The following is a 27,568-nucleotide window of genomic DNA, read 5'->3' on the forward strand; positions in this document are numbered from 1 at the left end:
TGTAATGAATGTGGGAAAACCTTCATCCAGAGCTCAAATCTTATTCGACACCAGATGGTTCATACTGGAGAGAAGCTTTTTAAATGTAATAAATGTGGAAAAGCATTCACACGCAATTCCAGACTTATTCGACATCAGAAGATTCATATAGAAGAGAAGCCTTACATATGTGATGAGTGTGGGAAAGCTTTTATTCAGAGCTCAAATCTTACTCGACATCAGAAGATTCATACTGGAGAGAAGCCGTATAAATGTAATGAATGTGAGAAAGTATTCACTCGCAAGTCAAGACTTATTAGACATCAGAAGATTCATACTGGGGAGAAGCCTTACAAATGTAATGAATGTGGGAAAACCTTCATTCAGAGCTCAAATCTTATTCGACATCAGGTGATTCATACTGGAGAGAAGCCTTATACGTGTAATGAATGTGGGAAAGCCTTCATTCAGAGCTCAAAGCTTGTTAGGCATAAGATGGTTCATACTCGAGAAAAGCATTATAAGTGGAACAAATGTGGGAAAGCCTTCATTCAGAGCCCAAACCGCATTATGCATCAGATGATTCATATCGGAGAGACACCTTATAAATGTAGTGAATTTGGGAAAGCCTTCAGTCAGTGCTCAAACCCTACAGAACATAAGAAGATCTCTACTGGAGAGAAACTTTTTAAATGTAATGAATGTGAGAGAGCATTCACTTGCATCTCAAGACTTAATCGACATCAAAAGATTCATACTGGAGAGAAGCCTTATAAATGTAATGAATGTGGAAAAACCTTCAATCAGAGTTCAAATCTTATTCGACACCAAATGATTCATACTGGAGAGAAGCTATATAAATGTAATGAATGTGGGAAAGCCTTCACTCGCAAGTCAAGACTTATTCGACATCAGAAGAATCACACTGGAGAGAAACCTTACAAATGTGATGAGTGTGGGAAAACTTTCATTCAGAGTTCAAATCTTATTCGACATCAGATGATTCATATTGGAGAAAAGCCTTATAAATGTAATGAATGTGAGAAAGCCTTCATTCGAAAGTCTCATATGATCCTACACCAGAGGACACATATTAGAGAAAAGCCTTATAAATGTAATGAATGTGGGAAAGCGTTCATTCAAAGCTCCGACCTTGATAAGCATCAGAGAATTCATACTGGAGACACACCTTATGCATGTAATCAATGTGGGAAACATTTCTTTACCAATTCATCCCTGGTTCGGCACGAGCGGATTCATACTGGAGAGAAGTCTTAGAAATGCAATCAATGTGGCAAAGTCTTCTGTAACTCTTCACGTGTTATTTGAAAATATTCCTTCAGAAAGGAATAAATGTGGGGAAACATTCCTTCAGAGGAAAAGTCTTATTGTACAGCAGAGGATTCATACTGGCCAAATTCCCAACAGATATTAATTTGGGGGATTTCAGAATGAGAAATCTGAATACTGGGGAATTCATGGAATCATGAGTTATTTGGTATTTTCCATAACATTTCATGTTTTATAATAATGAGTGATCATAATAATAAAGTGAATCATTTTTGTTTGATACGGTTATACTAAAAGTTTCAGAGTTTTTTCTATAAAAACTGATATAATAAATTGCATACGTTACTACTATTATGAACCAATATATTGGGACCATGATTTAAAATTTCTGGTGATGAGTTGACTGATTTCATTCATCTTTCTTGAAATACATTAATGTTCCCCATTCTCTTCATTCATCAGTATGAATCTTAAAACTGCTTAATAAATAAGAAATGTTAGGGTTAGTATTTATAAAAGATCTATGGCTTATAGCAAATATTAAAACCCTAGATAATGTCAGCAAACATTATTGGGTAGTTTGGATAATGTAACATTCAGATCTCCTAGCCAGGACCACTACCCAGACGTGTGTCATATGTCAAAATTGCGAATTTAATGACTTATGTTCACTTCCAAAGCTGATTTCTTAGAACACCACTCACAGGATTTATATAAAATATAATATAGATAGAAAGTAATTCATTTTCATTTTCTATTCAGGAGTGACTCACTATTAGCCAAGACAGGGCCATGAACACACATTCTGAGTTACAAAGAAGACTGAGTTCATGACAGCTTCTCTCCTGAGTGTGTACTTCTGTCCCACTTCCCAGAAATGTCTACATTAACATTCCATCATTGGATTCCTCAGAACCAGATACCTCCATGTCATTCTTGAAGGAGAGTCATAATACTTTCCCTCCAATTTGTCAATTGATTTTTCATGGGATTCAGAAAAAAAATGCATGTGTATACACACACACACATACATACATACATATGTGATACAAATTTCCTCAGAAATTCCTGGAAATAATTCCTGCATGGAAATATTACTGGAGGTAAAGAATTTGGGAAAAAATCACACAGAACACAAGATTTATTTGACAGCAAAAGATTCACATGGGAAAGAAGTTTTATAAACATACTATATGTGGGAAAAGATTTCAGTCAGTTCATAACTGTAATGATTCATACTGCAGAGATGTTTTATAAATAAAATGGTGGGAAAGTATCTGGTCAAGACTTAGTCCTTATAAAGCACTGGAAAATTAAGTTTTATTGGAATATAGCCACATTCATTCATTTGTGTATTGTCTATGGCTGCATTTGCTCTAACATGGCAGAATTGAGTAGTTGCGACAGACGCTCATCCCTTCCCACTGTTGCTCAGTACACCAGAAATCTCAGTGACCATTACAACTCAACAGTATTTTGAGTGCCATGGATATCATTGTACTGTGACATTTTTTTTATTGTCAGTGCATACGCATCTTGTCAAAAGAAGAAAAGAAAAAAGTTTTATTATAATTTTTTGAGCTTGCAACCAAGCTGTCAAAAAGAACCTCCCTCAGCTACTATTATAAAACATGGAACAACTTTGGGAAATAGCTTTAACTGCAGACTTGATAATGTTTCTTAATGTTTTCAATCTAAAATTGCAAGGCAAAACAATGCTTACATGTGAAACATACTGTGATAAAGTCAAGTTTGATGACATTGTTTGAATCTTAAATGATGTCAAGCTGCTTTTTATACTTTCCATGCTGTTGGAAGTTAAAAATAAGGAGCAAGATCTCTATTCCTACACAAATTTGCATCAGATATATTTTCTGAGCTCCAACTACAGTTCTAGAAGTATTTTTCAGATCTTAAAGCAAGTGCAAAAAAGAATTATTATTTCAAAATTCATTTAACTGGACAATCGAGCTTCTACCTGCCCTTCAATTAGAAGTGACAAATCTGCAAAGAAATTATATGCTAAAAGGCAAATATCAAGAGAAGAATCTAATAGAATTCCATAAAGACCTTCCAAGCAACATATATGTTCAATTAAAGTCATGTGCTCGTGGATTGATATTAGTATTTGGCAATACCTACCTATGTGCAAGGACATTTTTAAAGATGAAATTCATAAAGTTTCATGACAGATCAGCGTTAACAGATAAACATGTGAAATTGATTTTGATGATAGGGAATACTAACTTTGACCCCCTATTAAGCAAAATGTTATTCCTCCCCCCCAAAAAAAGAATTAAATTCTCATTAGTGGACCTACAAAAAATGTACCTGTTATTATGTTTTGAATTTCATCAATAAAAATTTGTGGAAATTTTTTTCTCTCTTGTTATATAAATACCCACACAATTTGGCACACAAAGTATCTGGCCCTTGACAGAAAATGTTTGCCAAACCCTGGTGTGGAGAATTCATAGAAGTGTAAAAAAATGTCAATAAGCTTTCTCAGACAATTCAAATCTTACTCAGCCTCAGAGAATTAATAGTGAGAAAGCTAAGCCTTGTCTAATTAGGTTGTGGTCACATGATTCTAGAACTGGAAGAGACCTTAGCCATGATTGTTCAACCACATGTTATAGAGAAGAAAACAGGAGGAGTGAGATTAATTGACTTTTCCTGGTCGCAGTTAGTAAGTATGTGAGGCAGGATTTGAATTGAGAATTTACTGATTCCAATCTCAGTGTACTATTCACTGTACTAACCAGCTGTTCTGAAATTTATGTTTGCATTAAATGTGTTTCCTGTAATTAACAATGATTTTTAAAAATACTTTTGGGGCCATTCTGTAACTATTCATTGAATGTTAGAATTCAAACCATCCATATTTACTGATTTAATTTATAAATTTGATTTGGCTTCTGATATTTTCTTCTTTATTGTGGTGCTTGGAGAAAGTAAAATCAGTCTTCCACGTGATCCAAAATTCCTTCATCTGATAAAAATATTTTTTTTAATTTTTTTTTTGGCAGGGCAAGTGGGGTTAAGTGACTTGCCCAAGGTCACACAGCTAGTACTTGTGTCAAGTGTCTGAGGCTGGATTTGAACTCAGGTCCTCCTGACTCCAGGGCCGGTGCTCTACTGACTGCGCCACCTAGCTGCCCCTGATAAAAATATTTTATCATTCCATTTTTCTCATTACCTGAAGATCCAAGACCCTTTTGTTTATCCTCACTCTGACTTTCCATTCTTCCACCATTTTCCTTATGTACTTACTAGCTGTACTCTCCTAGGTCATTACACCTTGTTGGAAAAGTCTTGTTCTTTTCTTGAATCCCTTGTCCACCTTGTCCTTCGCCAATTACACTCCAGTTAAACTGTTCTGGTTCTTCTGTGAACTCACCATTGCATGTCCATCCTGCTTGTATTTGGTACTCCCCAAAACACCATCACCTCCTAATTTTTCAGCTTGTTCATTTCCCATGACCTCCTCCACACCACTTGAGCTACACACAGAGATGGTCACACCTTTGATCTTGGGTATTCCACTTTTATGTTTGTAAACTTTGAAAGTCCTTTATCTGATCCCAGTCTCTTGTCATTCCACCTCTCCCTTTGTCTTACAATCCTAAACCCTTTTCTTGATGCTCACTGCCAATCCCTCCCCCTCTGAACTCTTTCCTAGCCCATCACCCCTGCACTGGCCACACTCTCCTCAATTTCTCATCTTGACCCCTTGGTGAGTCAGCTCAACTCAACACTGTCCTCTTCTCAAGTCCCTGGCTTCTTTATCTAATTGCTGATCTAGCACTGCTAAGCCTCATCCTTGGATTAGTCCCAACATCTGCCACTTTTGTGCCTATTCATGTGCTGCTGAATGAAACTGGGGAAAATCACAAAATTGTTGACTCGGTCCCCTACAGGTTATATTACGCAATCTTAACTGGGCCAAAACTGCAGGAAGGTGATTGTATTACACTTTCCTAATTGGCTCACTACCTTACCACAGCACCTTTTCCAAACCTTTTCCTCCTTCTTCAAGCCTCCAACGGATCTCCCTACTCCCCACCCTCCCAGCAAAGAATCTTGCCTCATATTTCATTTTGCAAAAATTGAGTCCATTTGCCAAGAGCTTTTTCTTATGCCTCTTCATCTTGCTTCACTCTCAGGGGCCACTATTTTCTCTTTTCCCCCTGTCTCACACAAGGAATTCACCCTTTTCCTTGCCAGGGCTAACTCCTTTGATGCACGAGTGATCCCATTCCATCCTGTCTTCTACAGAAGATTGTCTTTTGTATCATCCCTACTCTCATTAATCTTTGTGGGGGCAATCAGTAATTGGCACTTTGTTTTCTATGCTCAGAAGTTCTGGGCAATTTTCTTAGATTACTTCTGACATAGCTTTCAGGATTATTTGCCTTGTGACATTCTTCTGGGAAACCTATAATTTTTTCTACTTTAAATATTTTATTTTTTTCCACTTACGTGCAAAAAATTTTCAACATTCATTTTTTTTAATTTTTAAGTTCCAAATTCTTCCCCTCCTCTCCTTCCCCTCCCCTCCCTGAGACGGCAAGCAACTTGACATAGGTTATACATGTTCAGTCATATAAAACATTTTCATATTAGTTATGTGAAAGAAAACACAGACCAAATACAAACAAGAAAAATAAAGTTTAAAAATGTGTGTTTGAATCTGCATCCAGGCTCCTCCAATTTTTTTCTCTGGATGTGAACAGCATTTTTTGTCAGGAGTCCTTCAGAATTGTCTTGGATCATAGTATTGCTGAAAATAGCTAAGGCAATCACACTTGATCACCGTACAATATTGCTGTTACTATTACAGTGTTCTCCTGCTCACTTCACTTTGCATCAGTTCTTGTAAGCCTTTCCAGGTTTTTCTGAGATCATCCTGCTTGTCGTTTCTTATAGCACAGCAGTATTCCAACACAATCATATACCGCAACTTGTTCAACCATTCCCCAAATGATGGGTAAACGCTCAATTTCCAATTCTTTGCCACCACAAAAAAGAACTGTCAGAAAGATTTTTGTCCATATAGGTCTTTTTAAAAAAATCTCTTTGGGATACAGACCTAGTAGTGATATTTCTGGGGCAAGAGATATGCAGAATTTTGCGCACGGCTATGTATACTTTTTAGGCGTAGATCCAAATTGCTCTCCAGAAAGTTGTCTCTACCCATTGTGTCTAAAAGATAATTATGTTTTGCTTGTGTGAAAATCATGTTTTCTTTTAATGTTACTGCTTTTTTGCTTCTCTCTTTTTTAAAAATTTTCCTTCCCTTTTGTATATTTGCATTCAGTGTTGGGATTCAGCCGGTTCGCACCAGTTCAGTAGAACTGATACCTAATTTTAGGTTGAGTTCTGCAAACAGGTTGTTAGCGGGGGAGGGGCCAGTACCCTCCACATCAGGGGCAGGGCAGCGCCTCGGTTCAGTTCTGTGGAGAACCGGTTGTTAATTCATTTGAATCCCACCTCTGTTTGCATTCCTGTTCAGCTATTTTCTCTTTAATTTCTTTGGTGAGATTTACCATCATGGAATGAGTGTGTGTGTGTGTGTGTGTGTGTGTGTGTGTGTGTGTGTGTGTGTGAGAGAGAGAGAGAGAGGGAGGGAGCAGGCTCTTAGAAGTTAAATACAGTCAGTAGCTCTGCCCCTTCCGCCAGCCTCCAGGCATTCTGTCAGCAGGCATTCCATACATGCTTAATGTGTGCCAGGTATCCTACTAGTCACTGGGGATACCAAGAAACACAAAAGCTAGCCCTGCCCTCAAACTGGGGAGATAATGTGAAATTAACCTCATACGTACAAGATTGAGGGAGAGGAGAGGAAAGGCATTGTGAAAGGGGAAGGCATAGGGAGCTGGAAGAACCATGAAAGGCCTCCAGCAGAAGGTAGGATGGGAACTGAAGAAATAAGGGTGATTTTGAGGTGATGAGGAAGATGAATGATCTTCAGGGTGAGATATTATTATTTCTGCCTCCAGGAAGGGAAAGTTAAAGGAAACAGAATGAGATGAAAGGGAACGGGGAGTAAGGAGGCCAGGAGTGATCCCTAGGAGAGGGGAATTGGCGAAGCAGGCAAATAAGAAACGGAGAAGGAAACAAGTTGGCAGGTAAAGAAAGTATAATATAAGAGTGCACAGAAAAGGGGGAGAGAGAAGGAGGAATGGAGGTAGGCAGAGAGAAACAGAGTCAGCACCATAGTCAGAGAAATCAACGAAGGGAGAAGGGAGGGAAGGAGGGAGTGTGAGAAGGGAAAGGTCCTCAATACAGCAGCTCCAGTGTGAGCACATGGGCCTCCAAGAGCCCAGCCATCTACCCCAGTGATAGCAGATCATACACTACCGGTCTAGTCCGCCCCCCAGGAACAACTCCTCTGGTTATCCCAAAGATGGTAGTTTATCATTTTAAGGAAGAGCCCTCTTGTTAGAGAGATGTTTTTCCTTCAGGCATTCCCTGTTCTAGGTAAGATTGGGACCGTGTTGGAACAGCTGGCACCTATCTGGGTCCTGAGCCACCTCCAGGCCTTGGGGCAGGTGATAGAGACCATGAGGCCCCCAGGTAGTTTCCAGCCCCTTACCAAACCCCCTAGCATCATAGCCCACATCAGCATCATCAACTTCCTGACCTCTCTGGCCACCCCACAAAAGGTCATACAAAAGGTCCACAAAACTTCCAGTAGCTCCTCCAGCCTGTCCTCATGACAAGGCCTGCCCCAGCACCTTAGCTCTATACAGACTCCAGACCTATGGACTGCCACACTTCCCAAGCTCACTAGGACCCTCTCTTCAATCTCCTTCAACCTTCCTCACTGTACTTCTGCTTCAGCATACACAAAATCACAGCTCCCACATACTGGAAGATGGCATGAGCACTCTTCTTTATTGATCCTCCTGCTATGCCAATGGGCAGGTGCCAAAGACTGGGGGAGGAGTATGAGAGGCTGGTGCATTCATGCAACTTCAAATTCCCATTGGCATCCTGTGTTCCTGGAGGTCACTGCTCTTTTGTCCTGCTTTTTAAAACATTTTGAACAAACCAATTGCTTCATTGGTTTCTTCTTCTAAATCAATTAATTTTCTCTTCACTTTGATAGATTTGTTTATTTTTCCATTAAACAAATGTATTCATTTTTATAAATAAATAAAATTCTATAATATAGTTCTATAAATATAATTTTAAAATTAATTTTATTATAGAATTTATAAACTACAAGTATAATTTATCAATATAAAATTAATTTTTCCAAACAAATAAATTTTCTTCTGATTTTTGAAACTGGAATAAAATCTGCCTCACTTATTACCCCCTCCCCCATTAAACAAAACAAAAAAAGAAAAAGAAAAAAAACCCAAATCCCTCCCAAAGTAAAAATCAAGCTATCATCACAAACCTGCACAGACCAGAATGAACACGTTCTTTGTGTTCTCTTTCATTTTAAGTTCATCGTCTCTCTGTCAGGAGGTGAGTTATGCTGTTCTCCTTTAAATCTTTGGATTCCTGGTTTTTCGTTGTATTGATGGATCACAGTCCTAAAGGACTTTTCAAATTGTTTTTCTGTCATGTTGTTTCTTCTTGTTCAACCATGACCAGAGTCATGTCTGACTCTGCAACCCCTTTTGGAGTTTTTTTGGCAAAGATACTGGAATGGTTTGCCATTTCCTTCTCCAGCTCAGATGAGGAAACTGAAGCAAATAGGGTTAAGTGACTTGCCTAGGGTCACACAGCTTGTAAGTGTCTGTGGATGGATTTGAATTCATGACTTCCCAACTTCCCGACTGCCTGGCACTCTATCTGCTGCAACTCTTAGCTGCCCTCTCTATCCACATACAGATCATATATTTTTAGGTTTTGTTGTGTAAATGTCTCCAGTAAAATGTATCTTACCTCAGTCACAAAGAAGCCAAAGGTTAATTAGACATGGATGCAAATGTAAGGGTAGGCAGAGAGCCCAGCCTTTGCCAACATATTGGAATTTTTTCATAACTGGGAGTTCAGAGAGAATATCTTTACTCAGAACTTTTTAATCTAAAAGAAACTCCCTAAAACCCGACAGAAGGGAACAAGTTTGAACCCAGAAGCCTGTATATTGTCCCTGAGGCTAATTATTGTAAGAGCATGTTAAACACATAACATAAGCTATGGACATGGTGATTTATGGGTAGAAATAGTGGAAAGGGACAGATTTCACCTCCATCCTACAAAAATTTCCTCATAATTACAGCTGTCCCCAAGTGCACACAGGCAGCCTAAAGTGGGAGAAACTCTCATTCACTGGATGTCTTATTTTTGTGGGGAGGGAGGGAGACAATCAGAGATAAGTGACTTGCCCAGGGTCACACAACTACTAAGTATCTGAGGTCACATTTGAACTCAGGTCCATTCTGACTTCAGGGCCTATGTTCTATCCTCTACATCAATGGCGATCTTTAAACAAAGTTTGGATGGGGATGTCATTGGTGGCCTGTCAGAGATATTGGAGAGAACATTCTTGGGCAGGGATGAGTTGTACTGGATTTCTCTGTGGTTCTGTCTAGGTCAGATGTTCTTCTTTCTGCCGTGGCCATTAGTTGTGCTCAAAGAGCAGCTATTCTCCTCCTAGGAGAGAAAAAACCTGCCTCCCCTCTTGCCACCTTCTTGTATAGTCATTTGCTCTAAAGATGCTGAAAAAGCTCACCTGAAAATGTCCACTGTCTCTGTTGAGAGGTATCACATTCAAATTTCACCAAACATTTAAAGAACAATTAATTCCAATACTATATAAACTATTTGGAAAAACAGGGGAAGGAGTCCTACCAAATTCTTTTTATGATACAAATATAGTGCTGATACCTAAAATGGAAAGAGCCAAAACAGAGGAAGAAATGTATAGACCAACTTCCTAATGAATATTCATGCACAAATTTTAAATAAAATATTAGCAAAGAGATTATGGCAACTTATTATGAGGATAATACACTATGGTGTATTATGGTGGGATTTATGCCAGGAATGCAGGGCTGGTTCAGTATTAGGAAAACTAGCAACACAATTCATCACATCAATAACAAAATTAACAGAAATCTTATGATTATCTGAAGAGAAAAAGCTTTTGACAAATACAACACCCATTCCTATTAAAAACACTAGGGAGCATAGAAGAGGTATCACACTCCAGGTTAAGTCCTGAACAAGGTGGGAATTCTTAGGGGCCCTCGTTATTTAGGACTGTTTGAGGTGGGAATTCCATGATTTTTCAGAGTCCTTCTTGCTCCCACTTATTTTCATTGATAGCGAAGCTTCCAAATCCCTAAAATACTGTTTGCCACTTTGGGGAACTTGAGGATGTCCATAGGCTCCAAGGCATGGGAGATGATGGAGCTGGGTTCTGCATCCTTTCCTCTCCTACCCCTCCTTCCTCTTTGATCCAGAACTTCTTGCAGTCTTAAGTTCTGGAAGTGTCCAGTCTTTTCCATAACCATTGCTAGGAGGCAACAACTTTATCCCAAGGTCTACTAGTAAATGTTTAATAACCAGTTCTGCCCCTCCACCACCACTCCCTAAAACAGAGCCATGACACTTTTAAGCTTAATCTGCATTAGTAACATTTATCCATCACTTTCTTAAATCTAGATAATCAATAAAACAGTAAATCAAGCCCAGATTTGAGTATTTGCCAGTTTCTAAATGCTCGCAATGAATATTTAACAATCAGCTCTCTCCGGCTATTTTGAGCTGTCTTGAACACACCACTAGTTTTATCTCTCTGTGGTACAGGAGGCAGGTGCTGGAGGTCAGAGGGAGGAGCAGATCTCTGAATCACTGAAACGGGGTGGGATTTCTGGAGGGCCCTTACTGAGAAATGTAGATGAACTTCTAGAGATCTACAAGGAGGCAGATGATTGAAAATGTTTAAGAAGAATATAGCAGAGTTGTTGTGATGCAGAAAAGGGGTCGGGGCAGCTAGGTGGCACAGTGAGTAGAGCACCGGCTCTAGAATCAGGAGGACCTGAGTTCAAATCTGGCCTCAGACACTTGACACATGTACTAGCTGTGTGACCTTGGGCAAGTCACTTAACCCCAATTGCCCTGCCCAAAAAAGGGGGTCACAGATGTCCCAAAGCTTTGGCTCAATTTCTCCTTATACTTTGACTCCCAGATTGCCTGCAAATATTCCCTGATCCTTACGTTTTACTCCTCCCTCCTGCATTAAGCTATCCAATCCAATCCAATCCAATAAACATTAGGTGCTTACTATGTGCCAGGCACTGTGCTAAGCATTGGGAATACAATTAATAAAAGAATGACAGTCCCTGCTCTCAAGGAGCTTACATTCTAAAGTGGGGGAGGGAGAACGGACACAACACACAAAAGGAGGCAGGAAAGCAGAAGGGAGAGAGACACCAGAGGGTCCCTGGCATGGAAGCATCTTGATCTGCGGATCTGAAACCAGGCAGGGCAGCAGGTACAGGAGAATGAACTAATGCCACTAAATACCCCTCTTTGTTTTTATACGCAGACTCTCATTTTTAAAAAATCAGCATATATATCTTGACCTCTGTACCTGGCTGTCCCCCAGAGCTCTGCCCTAGGTCCTCTCTCTCTCTGTTTTCCATCTTCTTTCTCCTGAAAAACTCCCCTCACACAAGTCCTACCATCATTTCTATGTACATGGCACCCAGTTCTATATGATCAATCCTTCTGTCTCTCCTCAGCTCCAGGCCAGCAACTCCAATATCGTTTGTGCTTTTCATACTTTAAATATCTCAAACTTAATAGATCCGTTATGTTCCTTCCTAAACATTATCTTTCCCCCCAACCCACCTCTTGTGCCAACTTTCCTACTTCTGGTGAGGGCTCCTCCATTTTTCCAGGGACCCATGTTCCCAGCATTGGTGTGTTCCTTTACTGCTCCTTCTCCTTCATCCACCATATCAAACCAATAGCCAAGTCTTATCCACTTTCTTTCCTTAGGATCTCTCATATACATTCACTTATCTCTTCTGACAATGCTAGTTCAGCTCCTCATCACTTCTCACTTGGACTATTGCAATAACTTCTCTTTGGTCTTTCAGGCTGTCCCTTCTCAAATCCATCCTTCTTACAGCATCCAAAGCAAACTCATGATAACTGTTATGCCAGGTCCCAATTTCCCCAGAACTTTGAGGTTTACAAAGCATTTTTCTCATGGGATCCCTTCGAAGGACACAGTTTCTTGCACATAGTAGGAACTCAATAAACGTTTATTAATTGACTAACTGACTCATCACGTCACTCTCCTGCTCCTCATGGTCATGTGGCTCACTTTAGAATACATGAACAAAAACAAGCCTAAGTTTAGCATTAGAAGCCATCACATGGCCCTTCTGACTTATCTTTCCAAACTAATATTACATGACTTTAACCCTATCTACTCTGTATTGCAGACACACGGCCTCTTTCTTGTTCCCCATCCACAGTATTTCATATGGAATGCTCTCCCTCACCAGACCCAACTGTTCAATCCATTGATCCATTCAAGACTCAGCTCAAGAGCCATTTCTTCAAGACATCTTTGCTGATTCAATGAGTTGTTGTACTTAAGTTTTTAAAAAGACATATGAGTATATATGTATGTATGTATATGTATGTGTATGTATATGTATATATGTATGTATATATGTGACTATACACACATACACATATATTATCATTTGATCTTCACAACAATGCTGGAAAGTTTAGCATTAGGAATTAAAAGCTAATGACTCCATGAGACAACAACAACAAATTTTTTTTTTAAGTCAAAAGGCTGAAAATTTTGAGAAAAACATAAGGTATTTCATAGAAAATACAAGTGACCTGGAAAAAAAGATTGAGGAGAGAAATCTAAGAATCATTGGATTATCTAAAAGCCATAATTTAAAAAATTTTAAAAAATAGCCTAGACATCATAAAAGAAAATTGCTCAGATATCTTAGAGGTAGGAGGCAAGGCAGAAATTGAAAGAATCCACTAGTTATCTCCTGCTAGAAATTCCAAAATAAAAGCTCCTGGGAATATTATGGCCAAGACCTAGAGCTTTCAAGTCAAAGAAAAATGCTACAAGCAGCCAGAAAAAAAGAAAGAAAACTCAAGTACCAAGGAGCCAAAGTCAGTATCATGAAAGATTACCAGCCACCTGTCTAAAAGAGAGGAGAGTAGACCATAATATTCAAGAAGGCAAAAGATGTAGGTTTATAATGAAGAATAATTTACCTGGTAAAATTGAGTATAATTCTATAGGGGGAAATGGATCTTTAATGAAGTAGAGGACTTCCAATGATTGCTGATAAGACCAGAGTTGAGAAGATAATTTGACATAAAAACACATGAGTCAAGAGAAGCATAAAAAAATTTAGCATGAGCAATTAATCATTATAAGTGACAAAACAAGGATGAACTGTTTACATTCTTATAAGGAGAGATAATACATGAATCTCCTCAGAATTTTGTCATCATCAGAGGTCATAAAGGGAGTCTAATTTGATTGAGGAGTCTCGAGTGGTTGAAATGTTTTGATGATCTTAAAATAAGATTAGAAAGGGAGAGGGAGAGGAATGCACAACATGGTTGGGGAGGTAAAGGGATAAGAATGGTGAAAATTATTTCACATGATTGCTTAAGTAGAAGACTAAAAAACAAGATAAGGGAACTGGTTGCGGTGGGGAGTGAATGACATCTGAACATCTCATCTGAACTGGAGGAAAGAAAAACACATATTCACACAAATACACACATAGATGGGTGCAGAAATATACATCAATCAGCAGGGAAACAGGAGGGAAAACAAAATAAAGGAGTGAAAGATTAAGTGATTGTTGTTCAGTCCTGTCCAATTTTCTTAGCAGAGATGCTGGAGTCATTTACCATTTCTTTCTCCAGTTCATTTTACAGATGAGGAAGCTGAAGCAAACAGCTTAAGTGACTTGCCCAGTATCACACAGATAGAAAGTGTCTGAGACTATATTTGAACTTGGGAAGTTGAGTCTTCCTGCCTAGAGGTTTGGCACTCTATCCACCGTGCCACTTAGCTATCTTCCTCCTAATGGATTGGGACCGTTCCATCTCCTCCAGTGCATGTCCCCTAAGGGAAGGCAGAAAGGAACCAAGCTGGACAACTATCTGCATGTCCCAAGGCAATGGCCACTTCCTGCTGATATCCCTGATATGGAGAACCTCTAACACAAAGAGGAGAAACCTTTCCTTTGACCTCAGTCCTTCCATCTCCTGCTGCACCTGTCCCTTGAGGGAAGAGGAAGGGGAAAGATGGTGGGGAGCAAGGACTTCTCCTGCTGTGTCCCTTTGATTTCTGTCTCCTGCTGCTGTTTCCTGACTAGCCTCTAGGTGGGAACTACTACCTGACAGCACACCTTCCATCTCATGCTTCACTTGTCTCCAGCTTTCTTTGGGAAGTGGAACAGTGTCTTCCACTCAATGATAACTATTCTTGCTCTCCACTATACCTATGCATCCTAGTGATTCTGAACTCCTCTGGGTCAAGCCTCATTGACCATCCTCCACCACTGGATCCTTATTCCCAAACCCTTCAACCCTCCAATCCTAGAGTTCCAAACAAATGCCACCCTCTTCTTCCATTGTGCCCTCTGGAATGATTTTCCAGAGGCAACAAATATCCCTTCATCTTAAATCTTTTCCTCTCTCACTCCTTCCATCTTCTAGCTCTTATAGAAATCTGGGTTCCCTCAATGACAGCCTCCATGGCCACCCTTTCTAGTACCAATTGCATCTTTACTCATTTCTTTCAGTTCACTGATGAAGATGGGAGACTTAAAATATTCTGACTCCTCACTGCTACATCCAAGGTCTCTCACTAACACTTCACTCAGAGACCTTTCTTCTCTTTGAGGTTCATGCTATTCATCTCTATCATTCAGTCACAATCTTGGTAGCTGTTGTCTACAGAATGCCAGCACAGTGGTGCAGTGGATAAAGCACCAAGCCTGAAATCAGGGAAACTCATCTTCCTGAGTTCAAATCTGGCTTCAGACACTTCCTAGCTGTGTGACCTTGGGCATGTCTCTTAACCCTGTTTGCCTAGTTTCCTAATGTGGAACATTTTATACCATTTTATATCATTTTTGTAATTTCAATAAGACTCAGGTCCTGAACTAATTAACCAGAAGAAAGCCTGATCCTAACAGTCTCTTTGTTTTCTGAGTAAGCTCAGAGATGTCTCTATCTTATGTCAACAAACTCAGGTGGAGCACTCCTTCCTCTGTCCATGGTCATTAAGGGTGAAAACCTTGACTCCAAACACTATCTTGAATTATGTGACTTTTCCTTATCTTAATATTTTATGAGCATATACCATGTTATGGAATGTTAATGGCAAATTAAACACAGAGATCCTGGGTTGTAAGTTCAATTGACACTTTGTCAACTATCTGATTTGTTGTATTTACAATCTATTCCATTAAGGAAAATCCTTGTCTTGTATCATAATTAACATACAAGGGGGTCATAAAAGTGATGTAATACAGGCTGCTGTGTTGGGACTAAAAAAATGTATTTAACCTTACTCATTTCTTTGTTTGGGGAGTCAGACTTAGTCTGGCCCCCATGCATGCATGTATCCTCTAAGTTTAAAGGGAATGAATGAATAAATAGATGTATAAGTAATATGAATTTTTCTATCACCTAGCCTGTTGTTTCCTTCAACCAACTTTCAGGTTTAACACTCATGTGTAAAATGAGCCAGAGAGGGAAATGTCAAAACCCCTCTAGTATCTCTGCCAAGAAAACCCCACAATGCATCAAGAAGAATTGAGCATGACAGAAACAACAGAACCTCGGTTCACAACCCTTCCTTCCTCAATGAGTTTGGTACATGGCTCAAACTTTCTCTTCTCAACTCCTGCAGGGCACTACAGCATATATATTTACTCTCTCTCAAATACTTCACCACTTAGTTTCTCAACCCTACTCATTTCCCATGACCTACTCTCTACCTCACTTCAATTATACCCCAAAATGGTCACACCCTTGATCTTGTCTTCACTTACAGATGGACCACATCCATGGTCAAGAATTCTGTAATCCTCTAATTGGCCCATAATCTATTGGCTTTTCATGGGTCTCTCTGCCCTCCCTTACATAACCTGGCTCTTTGTGCACACTGCAATCTTCTATCCCTCAATGCCTCAGTCCTCTCTCAGGCCATCTCCCCTGGACTAGGCACTCTATCCTCTCTTCCACATCTTGACCCCTTGGTGAACCAATTCAAATTTACAATGTTCCCTTCTCTTGAATTCCTAGATCCCTTATCTTATCACTGATTATGCCCAGCCCATCCTCAACCTTGGATCATTCTCACCATTTAACACATTCATTCCTCCACAAGTGCTACTGAAGATGGAAAAATTCATGCAACCATTCTGACTGGGTCCATTACAAATTATGTTACATAACTTCAACTGGGCCCTCACTATTGCTAGGTAATCCTACTCTATCTCCGTAAATCAACTCAATCTCCCACTCTCCACAATGGCTCTTCCAAACCTTTTCATCCCTCCTCAAACCTCCCATGGTTTCTTACTCTCTCAACTGAGAGCTTATAATTTGTAGAAAAAAATTGAGATGATTTGCTGTGAGCTCCCTTTTCTTAATTCCCCATCTTCTATCATGGATGCCTTCTGCCACTGCCACTGTCTTCCTTCCCCCCTTCTCACATATTGAGGTGGCCTTAGTTCTTACCAAGGCCCCTCTACTTGTCTGAGTGATTCACTCCATCCCATCTCCTCCAAAAGATTTCTCACTCTGTCATTTTTAATCTTTCACTTATCTTCAGTGCTGCCTAAGAACAGGCCTGTTCTGTTTTCACTATCATCTTATATCTCATCTACCTTTTTTGGGTAAACTTCTTGAAAAGATCATCTACAATAAAAACCTCTACTTTCTTTGATTTCACTCCCTTCTTAACCCCGTAGAATCCAGCTTCTAACTTTGTCATTCCACTGAAACTCGTCTCTCCAAAATTACTAATAATTCATTACCAAATTCAGTGGCCATTTCTCAGTCATCATTCTCCTTGACCTCTCTGCAGCCTTGGATGCTGATGAGCACCCTCTCCTCTTTGATACACTTTTCCCTCTAGGTTTTTAGGACACTATTCTCTCCTAGTGTCCCACAGGGTTTTATCGAGCACCCTCTTCTTTTCTCCCTCTGGCCTGCTTCACTTAGTGATCTCATCAGCTCCCATGGACTTAATTACTATCTCTATCCTGACCAATCTCAAATCTACCTATCTTGCTCTAGCCTCTCAACTGATCTCCAATCTTGCATCTCCAGCTTCCTTTCAGACATATCAAACTGGATGTCTAGTAAACATCTTAAACTCAACACATCCAAAACTGAACTTATGTTTCCACCTAAACCTTTCTTTCCACTCTTTTACCTTATTACTATAGAAAGAAACAAGATCCTCTCAGTCCCTCAAGCTCACAAACTAGGTGTTATCCTTGACTCCTCACTATTTCTTACCTCCACCCCACCCCCTTATCCAGTCTGTTGTCAGGGCCTGTTGATTCCACCTTTGTGACATCTCTCAAATATGCCTCCTTCTTTCCTCTGACACTGTCACCACTCTGGTGCAGGCCCATATTTATGTGCGATTGTAATAGCCAATGGTAAGTCTGCCTGCCTCGAGTCTCTCTTCATTTCAATCCACCCTCCATTCAGCCACCAAAGTGATTTTTCTAAAGCACAGGTCTCACCATTTCACCCCTGTACTTAATAAACTTCAGTGATTCCTTATCACCTCCAGATAAATACAAAATACTCTGTTTGGCTCATAACCCTGCTCCTATTTTTCTTGTTTTCTTATACCTGCGCCACCTAGCTGCCCCAGGGATGAATATTTTTAAAAGAATATAAAATACCTAGATTGACAGAACAGGAAATAGAAGTCTTAAATAATCCAATCCCAGAAAAAGAAACTGAACAAGCCATAAATGAACTTCCAAAAAGACAAAAAGAAAAACAGATCCAGATGGATTTATTAGCAAGTTCTATCAGACATTTAAAGAACAATTCCAATATTACATAAGCTGTTTGAAAAAATGGAAAAAGAAGAGGTTCTGCCAAATTCCTTCTATATTATAAATATAATCTCTTTATTTTTATTTTCTTTTTTAATTTAATATTTTATTTTCCCCAATTATATCCAAAAGAATATTCAACATTCATTTTCAAAACAAAGTTACAAATTCTCTCCTTCCCTCCCCACCCACCTCATTGAGAAGACAAGTAATTTGATATAGGTTATATATCTGTAATCATGCAAACCATATTTCCATATTAGTCATGTTGTAAAAGAAAATATAGATCAAAATAAAAAAACTAAGAAAAATAAAGAAAGTTTTTAAAAGTATGCTTTGATTTGTATTCAGATTCCATCAGTTCTTTCTCCGGGGATGGACAGTATTTTTCATAAGCCTTCACAGTTTTCTCGAATCATTGTATTGCTTAGAATAGCTAAGTCATTCACAGCTGATCATCTTACAATATTTCTGTTACTGTGTACAATATTCTCCTGGTTCTACTCATTTCACTTTGCATCAGTTCATGTAAGTCTCTCCAGGTTTTTCTGAGAGCATCTAGCTCATTGTTTCTTATATCGCAATGGTATTCCATCACAATAATATACCACAAATTGTTCAGCCATCGCCCACTTGATGAGTATCCTCTCGATTTCCAATTCATTGCCACCAGAAAAGAGCTGCTATAAATATTTGGGCATAGTTCCAAATTGATCTACATAATGGTTGAATCAGTTTACAACTTCATCAACAGTGCATTAGTGTCTCAATTTTCCCACATCCCCTCCCGCGTTTACCATTCTCCTTTTCTATCCTATTAGGCAATCTAATAAGTATGATGTAGTATCTCAGTATTGTTTTAATTTGCATTTCTCCAATCAATAGTGATTTAGAGAATTTTTTCAGAAGACTATAGATAGCTTTGATTACTTCATCTGAAAACTGACTTCATATTTTTTTGATCATTTGTCAATTGCAGAGGACTTATTTTTATAAATTTGACCCAGTTCTCTATATATTTGAGAAATGAGGCCTTTATCAGAGAAATTTACTTCAAAATTGTTTTCACAGTTATGATTGATAACTGTATTTCCCCACTTATTCTATTCTTTCTCTCCTTTCACCCTGTCCCTCCTCAAAAGTGTTTTGCTTCTGACTATTGCCTCCCCCAATCCACCCTCCCTTCTATGAGCACCACCCCCCATCCCCTTCCCCTCCTACGTTCCCATAGGGTAAGATAGATTTCTGTACCCATTTGACTGTATATGTTATTACCTCTTTGAGCCAATTCCCCATGTAGGAAAAATAAAGTCCCTCATGATTTCCCTGTCCTGTTTACCTTTTTATGCTTCTCTTGAGTCTTGTATTTAGAAGTCAAATTTTCTTTTCAGCTCTGGTATTTTCATCAGGAATGCTTGAAAATCCTGTATTTCATTTACTACCCATTTTTCCCCTGGAAGATTGTGCTCAGTTTTGCTGGGTAGGTGATTCTTGGTTGTAATCCTAGCTCCTTTGCCCTCTAGAATATCATATTCTAAGCCCTCCTATCCTTTAATATAGAAGTTGCTAAATCTTGTGTTGTCTTGGGTGTAGCTCCACAATACTTGAATTGTTTCTTTCTGGCTGCTCTCAATATTTTCTCCTTAACCAGAGAGCTCTGGAATTTGGCTATAATATTCCTGGGAGTTTTCATTTTGGGATCTCTTTTAGGAAGTGATTGGTGGATTCTTTCCATTTCTATTTTACCTTCTGGTTCTAGAATATTAGGGCAGTTTTATTTGATGCTTTCTTGAAAGATGCTGCCTAGGCTCCTTTTTATCATGGCTTTCAGGAAATTTTAAAATTTTTAAAGTTATCTCTCTTGGATCTGTTTTCCATGTCAGCTGTTTTTCTAAGATATTTCACATTGTCTTCTATTTTTTCATTCTTTTGGTTTTGTTTTATTGTTTCCTGGTATCTCATAAGGTCATTAGCTTCCACTTGCTCAACTCTAATATTTAAGGAATTATTTTCTTCAGTGAAGTTTTGTACTACCTTTTCTATTTGGCCAATTCTATTTTTAAATGAGTTCTTTTCTTCAGTGAATTTTTTGTGCCTCTTTTTATATTTGGCAAACTTTGCTTCTCAAGGCATTCTTCTCCGCATTGGATTTTTGTACGTCTTTTTCTATTTAGCCTATTCTGTTTTTTAAGGTGTTATTTTTTTCAGTATTTTTTGTGCCTCCTTTACCAAGCTGTTGACTATTTTTTTTCATGATTTTCTTGCATCATTCTTATTTCTCTTCCCAATTTTTCCTCTGCCTCTTTTATTTGATTTTTAAAATCTTTTTTGAGCTTTTCCATTGCCTGAGACCAATTCATATTTTTCTTGGAGGCTTTGAATGTAGGAATTTTGACTTTGCTGTCTCCTTCTGAGTGTGTGTTTTGATATTCCTTGTCATCATAGTAATTTTCTATGGTCAGAATTTTTTTCTGTTGTTTACTCATTTTCACAGCCTATTTCTTGATTTTTAGCTTTTTATTCAAGTGGAGCTCTGCTCCCAGGGTAGAAGGCACACTGTCCCAAGCTTTACGGGTTTTGTGCAGCTGTTTTCAGAGATGTTTCTAGGTGCCTGTAAGTTTTCGGTTCTTCCAAGGTGGTATGTTCTAAGGACAGGTGACCTGTGCCCTAATCTGTGAGTGACCACAAGTACTCTTTTCTGCTCTGAAACTATGATGGGTGTTTTTGCACCACTGTGGCCACAAACTCTAATATGCTAGCGCTCCTCCTCACCTTAAGACTGCCACCCAGGACTACAACCCAGATCTGAGTATGGGCAAAGCAACTGAGTCTTGCCCCCCAATGCCAGCAAAGAGACCCTTGTAATCTCCTTCTGACCAGTTGTTCAACTCCCTTACTGGCTGTGGACTGAGAACTCCAGAAACAGCCACTGTAGCTGTTTATTCATTCACTCACAAGGCCCACTCCTCATTTGCTGGGGCCTGGTCTGTGCTGGTATGGCTTGAATTGTACTCCACTTTCACCCTGGCATGACAGATCTTTCCTGCCAAACTTTTAAGTTTGGAAAATTGTTTCACCCCATCCTTTTGTGAGTTCTGCCACTGCAGGATTTGTTTTATTTTTATTTATTTGAAGGTCTTTGGAGAGGTTGGGGGAGAGCTCAGGTTAGTCCCTGCCTTCTCTCAGCCATCTTGGATTCACCCCCTCTATCCTCTTCCTTGAGGTCTTTCCTTAAGTTAGACTATACCCTTCCAAGTTACCAAAGAACTTGTAATTGGCAAATATAGTGATATTTTTCTCATTCCTCATTCTTGACCTCGCTGTGGAATTTGGCGGTGGACTTCACTTTTCCTCTTGGAGATTTTATGATACCATTTTCTCTTGATTTTCCTCTGATCTGGTTCACCACTCTTGAAAAGTAACCATGGATAGAGTGTGAAGCATGGCATCAGGAAGACTTGAGTTCCAATTTGACCTCAGATTTTACTAGTTGTAATCAAGTGATCATGGGCAAGTCACTTGAACTCTATGCTTCAGTTTCATGAATTGTAAATGAAGATCAGAATAGTGTTTACCTCTCAGCGTTGTTGTATCAAATAAGATAATTTCTGTTAGAGGGCTAACTTATTCTAGTCCTTGGCTCATAGTTCATGCTTAATAAATGCTTGCTCCCTCCCTTCTCTTTAATCATTTTTTATTTAATCTTCATCCACATTATGACAATTTACCATGAATGCCTCTCAGGGTTCTGTCCTGGCTCCTTCTCACTTTTCTCTCTATACTCCATCCCTCTGGGTGCCCCAATATGCAACTGGCCCACTGGAAAAATCTGCTAATCACTTTGTTGATCCAATACCATGCTCTATCATTAAATATACAAGTCACTGGGACGTCTATTCTGCAAAAGCAAAAGCTATGGGAGCCCCTGAGACAGAATGGTTGTGATAAATGTCCTATATTTGCCTTAGGACCCTACCTCCACTCTTCTGTCTCCTTCTCACTTGGATATCCAGAAATTTATTGTAGGGCTGGGGTAGGGGGAATACCCACAAGCCAGAGAGGGAAAAATCAAGGTCAGATAAGTTGAGCTGGATAATAATAACCACCCTACCCCAATTTTGCTAGGAGAAAAGCAAAAGTGCCTTATAAGTGTTATCTGTTGTTGACTTACCTGTTACCCTAGTTAAGACATTGAAACTCTGTGAACCTCTCTCTATTTCACATCTGTTAAACAGGAATTTCTTTCTCCATAGTACCTTCATCAGTATGTGGTTACATGATCACATCATGGAAAACACTTGGCAAAACTGAAAGCCCCATGATGATGTCAGATCTTCATTACAGTTAACTAAGACCAATGAGTCAAACTGGCCAAGAATCAAATACAAAATCCTCCATTTAGGATTCAAAGCCAGGCTCTTCCTGACTTTCCAATATTTTTATACCTTATTCCCACCACATACTCTTCAATCCAGTGATGATGGGCCAAACAAGAGACAGAGAACATTATGAAATGCAAAATGGATAATTTTGATTACATTAAACTGAAAAAAGCCAATTAAAAAAATGGCTTTGTACAAACAAAGCCAATGCAACCAAGATTAGGAGGGAAGCAGAAAACTGGGAAAGAATTTTTAGGACCAGTATCTCTGATAAAGGCCTCATTTCTAAAAATATATAGAGAACTGAGTCAAATTTATAAGAATACAAGTCATTCCCCAATTGATAAATAGTCAAAGGATATGAAGCAGGCAGCTTTCAGAGGAAGAAATTAAAGCTATCTATAGTCATATGAAAAAATGCTCTAAATCACTATTGATTGCAAATCAAAACAACTCTGAGGTACCACATCACACCTATCAGATTGGCTAACATGACAAAATGGGAAAATTATAAATGTTGAAGAAGATGTAGGAAATTTGCAACACTAATTCATTGTTGGTGGAGTTGTGAGATGATTCAACCATTTTGGAGAGCCATTTGAGCTATAAAGGAGCTATAAAAATGTGTATACCCTTTGACCCAGCAATACCTGTCCTAGGGCTGTAACCCAAAGAGATCATAAAAATGAGAAAAGAACCCACATGTACAAAAATATTTATAGCAGCTCTTTCTGTGGTGGTCAAGAACTGGAAATTGAGGGGATGCTCATCAGTTGGGGAAATGGCTGAACAAATTGTGGTATATGAATGCAATGGAATACTATTGTGCTATAAGCAATGATGAGCAGGTGGACTTCAGAAAAACCTGGAAAGAATCCAGTGACAAAAGTCTTCTTGCTTCTCTACAAATAGAAGAATCCATCTCTTTGCCTCTTGTATTTTCTTTCCCTACCACCATGCCTGGAATACTCTCTCCCCTCATCTCTACCCACTGGCTTCCTTGACTTTTTGAAACTCCTTACTAAAATCCTATCTTCTATAGGAAGCCTTTCCCAGCCCTCCTTCAATCCAGTGCCTTTCTTCTAGCAATGATTTCTAATTTATTCCCCATATAGCTTGTTTGTACATATTTCTTTACTTCTTGCCTACCCCATTAGACTGCATTCCTTGGGTGCAAGGACTGTCTTTTGCCTCTTTTTGTAACTAGCACTTAGCATAGTAGGTAGGTACTTAGTAGGTACTTAATAAATGTTTACTGACAGACTGGCACATAGTAGGTACTTAATAAATGTTTACTGACAGACTGAAAGTAGACTAAGAGGCTCTTTTTTATTTTACTATATAGTCATATGTACATAATGCATGCATATAATGTGTACATATGTGTATGTGTATATATGTACACATTTGCACATATACACAGATATGTATACCCTACTCTGTATTTTAGGCACAAGTCTGTCAGGAACAATTTAAAAATCTAACATTGTTCAAAATCAAAGCAATTTTTATCTGAGTGTGATCTGTACAAATTGACATGATCAATGCCACCCCCACCTTCATACCCTCAGACATGTCCTTCTACCCACATTTGAATTAACATTTATAGAAAACTTGAACATGAAAAATATTATACTATGCTAAAATATACTTTGGGCTTAAGATTCCGAAAGAGTAGTCATTAACCAGTTCTTTCCTTGATGGATAGACACATAGAGCATTTATTAAGTTTTATGATGTGCCACATATGGGAATACAAATAGAAACAAAAAGAAAGACATCCCCTGGCCCTCAAAGTTCTAATGAAGAAAGTCACTATGTAAAAAACAGTCTGAAAAGTACGAAGGGGAGGGAAGTACGCAAATGGGAGCATGGTGGAGAAACAGAGTGGGGATCACAAGGTAGACCAGGCTTGAGGTGACCATGGCTCAAATGGAGTTTCTGGGAAGGAACTCATCAGGAAGAAGAGGAGCAGGGCTAGTGCTAGGGTCACATTGATACCATGAGGAGGCCAGAGCTGAAGAAGTTGTCCTGGAAGCTTGGCTGAGTCCAGGTTTGAAGGGACCAATCCTCTCAAGTGTTCTGCACACTCAAAGGTTCAGGAACCTAAGAGAATCTGCTCCCTCTGATCAATACCTCAATCTCTTTTAAATGGAGATAAGGACAGTGCTTCTAGGTGGGCAGTAGCCTAATCCATTCAGAGTGTGGAGAATATACTTATTTTTAAAAAGGTAACCTTTGTTGGAACTAAAAATCTTATAAAAGTGAATGTTGAAAACTATCTTTATATAATTGAGAAAAATACTATGAAGTGGAAAAAAAAATAAAAAGTAACCTTTGTTTAAGGATTCATTTTTACCCTTTTCCTATTTTGCTAAGAAAGGTTTACTTGGTCTTGGCCATCTATGTACTTTCTTTTTTTTTATGATTTCTTTATATATATATATACATATATATATATATATTTAATATTTTATTTTCCCCAGTTACATGTAAAAGCAATTTTTAACATTCATTTTTAAAATTTTTGAGTTCCAAGTTCTTCTCCTTCTTTCTCTCTCCTACCCCCTCATTGAAAAGGCAAGCAATTTGATATGTTACATATTTTCAATCATGCAAAATATATTTCCATATTAGTTATGTTGTGTTGGGGGGAGCAAAAAAACCCACAAGAAAAATAAATTTTTTTTCAAAGCATACTTTAATCTAGGGACAGCTAAGTGGTACAGTGAATAAAGCAGCCTCAGACACTTGACAGTTACTAGCTGTGTGACCTTGGACAAATCACTTAACTCCAATTGCTTTGCCTTTCCCCCTCCAAAAAAAAGGTATACTTCAATCTGCATTAAGACTCCATCAGTTTTTTCTCCAAAGGTGGATAGTATTTTTCATTATAAGGCCTTTGGAATTGCTTGGATCATTGTGTTGCTGAGAATAGCAAAATCATTCCCAGTTGATCATTATATTATATTCCCGTTCCTATGTACAGTGTTCCCCCAGTTCTGCTCACTTCACTTTGCATCAGTTCATGTAAGTCTTTCCAGGTTTTTCTGAAAGCATCCTGCTTGTCATTTCTTATAGCACAATAGTATTCTGTGAGAATTATATACCACAACTTGTTCAGCCATTCCCCAATTAATGGGCATACCCTCAATTTTCAATTCCTTGCCACCATATAAAGGCCTGCTATAAATATTTTTGTACATATAGGTCCTTTCCCTTTTTTTATCTCTTTGGGATACAGACCTACTAGTGGTATTGCTGAATCAAAGGGGATGCATGGTTTTATAAACCTTTGGGCATAGTTCCAAATTGCTTTCCAGAATAGTTGGATCAGTTCACATCTATGTACTTTCAAACAAGGACTAGGCTGAAAACTATTGTTAGACTAGGGAAAATATTGTTTCTTGATATTTCTAGAGGAACTAAAGAGGTTTCAAAAAATGATTGCACAATATACATTTTTCTGGGAACCAGTTGCAGTTGCATTACTTCCTCTCCAGTTTTCTTCTCAAAGTGCAGAGCGCTGGTAACATTTGTATTTTATATTACTGTTTTTCAGACTTGGAACATAGAAGAAAGACCACAGAGGCAGCTCCAAAAGAGAATATCCCTGGAAAAGAATCATTCCATAAAGGGAAATCTGAAAATCTCAGCAGTGCCGATCACTGCTCATCTACTTGTGGGGAAAGTGAAAGCCAGGAGAAGAGCCGGGAGGTAAGGTATAAATGGAATTTGAGAAAAAGGAAGATCCAAATTGGAGACAACACTAATAAAGATGAGGAAGGTGAGGAAGCCTTCAGTCAAGGTTCAGACTTTTCTGAACATGACAAAGATCATGTTGAGAAGCTTTATAAATGTAAAGAATGTGGGAAAACATTCACTCGCAAGTCAAGAATTATTCGACATCAGAAGATTCATACTGGAGAGAAGCCTTATAAATGTGATGAGTGCGGAAAAGCCTTCATGGAGAGCTCAACTCTTATTTTACATCAGAGGATTCATACTAAAGAGAAGCCTTATAAATGCAATGAATGTGGGAAAGCCTTCACTCAAAATTCAACACTTGTTATGCACCAGAGAATTCATACTGGTGAGAAGCCTTATAAATGTAATGAGTGTGGGAAAGCCTTCAGTCAGAGTTCAAATCTTATTGTACATCAGAAGACTCATATCGGAGAGAAGCCTTATAAATGTAATGAATGTGGGAAAGCTTTCACTCAAAATTCAACTCTTGTTAAGCACCAGAGAATTCATACTGGAGAAAAGCCTTATAGGTGTGAGGAATGTGGGAAAGCCTTCACTCAATACTCAACCCTTCTTAAGCACCAGAGAGTTCATAATGGAGAAAAGCCTTATAAATGTTTTGAATGTGGGAAAGGCTTCAGTGAAAGCTCAACTCTTATTATACATCAGATAATTCACACTGGAGAGAAGTCTTATAAATGTAATGAGTGTGGGAAATCCTTCATTCAGAGCTCAAACCTTATTGTACATCAGAAGATTCATACTGGAGAGAAGCCTTATAAATGTAAAGAATGTGGGAAAGCCTTCACTCAAAGTTCAGATCTTTTCAAACATCATAGAATTCATACTGGAGAGAAACCTTATAAATGTGATGAATGTGGGAAAGCTTTCATTCAGAGTTCACTCCTTATCAGGCATAAGATGATTCATACTGGTGAGAAACCTTTTAAATGTCATGAATGTGGGAAAGCCTTCAGTCGGAGTTCAAACCTCATTGTACATCAGAAGATTCATTCTGGAGAGAAACATCTTGTAAAAAACATGGAAAAGCCTTCTTGTGATATTAAGCATGAAAAGATTCAACCTGGAGAATAG

At 38.7% G+C, this 27,568-nt stretch overlaps 1 pseudogene; it reads left to right on the forward strand.

The window, feature by feature from the left end:
• Window positions 1-27,568, forward strand: LOC118836349 (annotated as a pseudogene).

The sequence above is a fragment of the Trichosurus vulpecula genome, chromosome 2, assembly GCF_011100635.1.
Source record: "Trichosurus vulpecula isolate mTriVul1 chromosome 2, mTriVul1.pri, whole genome shotgun sequence".
Taxonomy (NCBI): domain Eukaryota; kingdom Metazoa; phylum Chordata; class Mammalia; order Diprotodontia; family Phalangeridae; genus Trichosurus; species Trichosurus vulpecula.